Raw genomic sequence first — 4,958 nt, 5'->3', positions numbered from 1 at the left:
GACAGGAACACCAATCAGGTGACTATCTGAAGACATGAAGGTGGTTGGAGAGACAGTGCTGCTGGAACATTCTTGATTATTCCTCCTGCTCTGCTTCAGGAAAGTCTCTCTAGATCAGTTCCCACCCTGGGCACTGCTGACTGGGGCCGAATCATTCTCTGTGGGGCCGTCCTGGACACTGTAGGGTGCTGAGCAGCATCCCTGGACCAACCCACTCAATGCCAGGAATTCCCCCAGTGTGACAACCACAGATGACACCAGACATGTTGCCAGGTGCAAAGGCTCTGGGTACATTCCCAGCACAGGTTGTTGGTACCTTCCCCATCTACCACTGGGCAGAGTTCAGGCTGCCTTTGAGCACATGTTCTCTCTGTGCACTGACCATTCTCCTGAAGCCTCATGTAAGAATCAGGTGTTTCTTTAAATACCTTGTTTCCTTGTGTCAATCCTTCTCGAAAATGCAGTCTCAGTATGTGTAGTATTGGCATGCAGCTTTTCGTCTACATGTTGCAGACTCCCAAGAATCCCCAATCCCTGCTTATTCACACATAGATGCTCTCCTTCATGACCTATCCAGGACAGGAAATGTGCCAGGCACTGTAGTGTGTGGCTATTTGCTTTGTGTCCAGTTTTGGTTAAAAGGACAGCAGGCTCCCCTTGGGCTCCCATGGCACAAGTAAGCTCCTCCGGCCCTGGGCACAATTACGAGCCTCCACTGTGCAGGGCTCTGTCGTTAAACATCCTTATTGAGATAACGTTGACAGGCTGCACAGTTCATCCATTTATAGTGCACAATGCACTGGCATCTGGTGAATTCAGTGTTGTGCAACCACCACCTCCATCTAGTTCCAGAATGTTCTCACCACCCTAAAAAAAGCCCTGTTCCCATCAGTAGTCACCCCATCCCCTCCCAACCCCTGACAACCATGTATCACTTGTCTTTGTGGATCTGGACATTTCACATAAATGGAATCACACACTGAGTGGCCTTTTGTGTCTGGCTTCTGTCACTGAGCATCATGTGTTCCAGGTCCTTCCATGCCGTAGTAAGGTCAGTGCTTCACTCCTTTTCATGGTTGAGTAATATTCTAATGTGTAGATGATCCCGTTGTGTTTGTCTGTTCACCTGTTTGATAGGCTATTGCCACCGCTGGTTGTCACCAATCATCTGCAGTTTTGTGCCTTTGCGCCAGGAGCTGTTGTGTTTTATAGCTTCTGTTTACAGTCACCGCCTGGGGAGAGGGGAGGGCCATGATCCTAGGTATTTCTGGAGCCATCTGCCCTTTTTTCTAAACCAAAGACAGCAGATAAAAAACAAAATCAGCTGCTGCACTCTGCTGTGCCAGCTGGGTGGGAATTCTGCTCCCAGGAAAGCCTACCATACTGGAAAATAGCCAGAAATAGCTATATCTACCCCAAGTAGATGAGGCATAGGCTGGTCCCCACACCCAGGCCAGCAGGTCACTGTTGCTTTGTTGCCAGGCCTCAGAGGTCTCTCTGAGTTTCATTAAATGTCAAGGTTGACCTGAGTTTCATATTGGTGACATTGGGCCCCCTGCAGCACTTCATTGGAAAGGGGAGATGGAGTCAGGCATGCTCACTCCTGAGCCTCCATCCCAGGTTTCCAGTACTGATTAACAGAGCTGCTGGGAACTTCTCCCTCTCTGGGCCCTTGTCTTGACCTCAGCAACAGACGGGCCCTGACACTGGCTGGGACCCCACAGCAAGGTCCCTGGTCAGTCATGATGTAGGGAGGTGGCTGCAAGCCCAGGGTCCCTGCAGACACCTGGCATCTGTTGGACCTTCTGTCCTTCTCCTGACATATGACCCATGTGTGTGAGCAGATCTTTCTACCTGTTCCTCTGGCTCAGCTCTGGGGCCTATCAAGAGTTCTGACCACACAGCCAGGCCAAGAAAGGACAAGCATTCCACTAGGAGTGCTGCAGGAAAGGTGCAGAGCGAGTGGGCACATTTCACCCTCTGTCAAATGACCATCCTTGCCATCAGTCCAGTTCCTAAAAGCTGCCAAGGAGCCAAGCCTATATGTCATAGTAGCAACAGAAGCCATCCCTTAGGATCACCCTGGGAAGATGACACGGTGGTTTCCTGGGGCTGCTGTGACAAATCACCAAAACTTAGTGTGTGGCTTAAAACTACACACATTTGTCACCTCACATTTGGAGGCCAGATGTCCTCACAGGGCTAAAATCCAGGTGTAGGCAGGGCTGGTTGTTTCTAGAAATTTCAGAGGAGAATCCATTTTTTGCCTTTTCCAGTTTCTAGAGGTGCCACACCCTTGGCAAGTGGCCCTTCCTCCATCTTTACAGTCCACCCCAGTGGTATCTTCACAAACCCCAAAGAATCCTGGACATGTGGGCAAGCTTCCCACTGGCCCTGGCCCCCGGGGGAGGGTGGAGGCCACTGACAGTCCACCCTCTACCCAGACCAAAGCCAGCTCTTCCCAGCCCACCTGCTGGTAAGCAGAAGGACTGGTTCTAGAACAGCTGAAGGCCATGGCACCTTGGAGGCATGTCCAACTGCATGCATGTATTGCAGGGCTGTGAAGAAGGTCATCTTTTATGGGTCAGAGGGGGTGGAGACAAACAACAATGTTCAAAAACTACTTAACACTAATGGTGTGCTTTCTCTTTCATTTTCCTTTATTTTGAATGAGTTTTAGACTTACAGAAAACCTGAAAAATTATACTGAGAGTTCCCAGATGCCCCCACCCAGTTTCCCTAAAGCTAACATTTTACATCATGGACGTAAGGAACAGGGATCAAAGCAGGACACCCCAGGTTAGTGGAATCCAAGCGTGCTGGGGTGGGGGTTGATGAAGTGGCAGGAAGGAGGGCCACAAAGGGGAAGCTGGGTCCACATCCCAAAGCCTGCTATGGACCAGGAACCCTACTAGTTGATCCCTTCCTCCCCAAATCTCTGGGCCTTGCCACCCCTCCAGATGCCAACCCTAATGCTTGAGTCCAGCCTTAGCAGAGGTTCCGGCCTCAGGCAATCTCCATTCTGCACAGGCCAACCCCCTGGGAGGCAGTCTAGGCTTGGAGGGTGCAAGAGTGGAGAAGAGGACCTGACCATAGTGGGGGTACATTTTGGCTATGGCCACTGCCCCCTGGGTCCTCCTCACCACTACCCATTTGCTTTCCGCTGTCAGGACAGAAAGCCCTTCGGGACAGTGCTGGGCATTGAGACCTGAGTCCCCGTGGACCCAACCTCCCCGGCCCTCCAGGTGGGTAAGAATCCTTGTAAGGGATGTTTCCTGGCTCAGGGGAGGAGGGGTGAGCACCAGGCCCGGAAACAAATCCAGACCTGGTGCCTTCTGGCCTTCTGGAGTGCGTGCTTGAGCTAAAGCAGCGGGCGTGGTGACCCCCAGGGTGTGGGGCACTGCATGGGTCCAGTTGCACCCTGTGGCGCCGCATAAATGAAAGGGAACCCTTCGGGGAAGCCACGGGCTCTGAATACACCGTCCTCATGCTTCCGCTATGGGTACTTGGGGAAACTGAGGCTCATAGAGAGCCGTAGACCCGCAGGCTTACCCCCAACTGTGTGCAGCGCCTTCCCGCACTGAACCAGGGAGCACGCAGAGGGCAAAAAGATTTGTACGGCCCCTTTAAAGGGGGCGCGGCCCTATCTTGCAGCCCAGACAATAACAATCCCATTGGCTAGAGCGCAGGCCAAGGCCAAGGTGCTTTTGCCTGGTCCCTGGAACCCTATTGGTCCAGAGCCGCCCCCTCCTCCCACTCCTAGGAGCCTGGGCCCTGAGCCACTTTCTTTGACGCAAACGCGTTGCCCGGGCAATTGCTCTTGCCGGCCCAGTTGGCCCAGCGCCAGAGTATGGGCGCTGGTAGCCCGGATCCCAGAGCACAGTGCCCCATGCTGGCGCCCCTTGTCCCCCGTTACACCAGAACAACCGGACAAGAGGCCCCTCTACGCGGATGAAGAGGAGGCGCCTCTGGGATGGCATGCCTGGCGAGGGTCACGGTGTGGGAATGGGCTGGGCGCTGCGGTCAGCAGAGGGCGGGGAGGGTTCAGAGGCGCCGGGTCACATGCCTGGCATGAGATCGGTTGGAGCATTTAGCAGCACAAGCAAATTCAACAGGGAGGACATTCCTGGAGCCCGGTTTCTTCACCAGCAGTGGTCAGGAGGAACCCAACGCCTCTGCTCACGGGGGCCTCCGTGGCCCTTGGCAGGCTCCCAAGCCTCTCCTGTCCCCCGGACACTTTGCCCCTGTCTCCTGTCCCATCAAGGGACCCTGGCCAAGAAGCCAGATTAGCCCCCAGGCCTGGCTGGATTCGCCTCATTTTGCTCATTTGCAAAATGACAACTCTGGGATGCGCTGGGGTTGGTGCCAGTATGAGCCTTCTAGGGCAGTTGTAACAAATTACTACAGATTTAGGGATTTTCTTGTTTTTTTTTTTAATTCTCACCCAAGGATATGTTTATTGATGAGAGAGACAGACAGACAGACATCGATGTCAGAAACATTGATCTGTTGATTCCTATATGAGCCCTGACCAGGGACTGAACCCACAACCTAGGTATGTGTCCTGATCGATGGGGAATCGAACCTGCAACCTTTTGACCTTTTGGTGTAAGGACAATGGTTCAACCCACTGAGCAACCTGACCAGGGCTAGGGACTTTCTTAGACATTTATTCTCTGACAGTTCTGGAGGCCAGAAATACAAAATGGGCCTTACGGTGCTAAATCCAGATGTGGGCAGGGCTGATCCTTCCTGAGGCTCCAGAGAGAACCATTTCTGTCCTTTTCCAGCTTCTAGAGGTGCCGGATCTCAGGCTTGTGGCCCCTTCCTCTCTTGGCACAGTCAGCAGTACCACCTCTTCCATCTCTGACTCTGACCCTCCTGCTTCCCTCTGATGAGGACCCTGTGATGACACTGGGTGTCGCGGCACACCCCGGCTTGGTGGAAACTCTCTGTCC

The 4,958-nt window shown here is 53.2% G+C and overlaps 1 long non-coding RNA gene across 1 annotated transcript; it reads left to right on the top strand.

The window, feature by feature from the left end:
* Positions 1-916: 916 nt before the first annotated feature.
* Positions 917-3,239, top strand: LOC149999607 (uncharacterized). The gene is made up of 3 exons (XR_016513456.1): positions 917-1,051; positions 2,681-2,799; positions 3,171-3,239. It is a non-coding gene; the product is annotated as an uncharacterized LOC149999607 (long non-coding RNA).
* The last annotated feature ends 1,719 nt before the right edge of the window (positions 3,240-4,958 follow it).

Source organism: Furipterus horrens, unplaced genomic scaffold (genome assembly GCF_987537825.1).
Source record: "Furipterus horrens unplaced genomic scaffold, mFurHor1.1.pri manual_scaffold_10, whole genome shotgun sequence".
NCBI classification, from domain to species: Eukaryota; Metazoa; Chordata; class Mammalia; order Chiroptera; family Furipteridae; genus Furipterus; species Furipterus horrens.
Note: the sequence above shows the minus strand (reverse complement) of the source record. Positions and strands in the feature narration are given on the sequence as shown.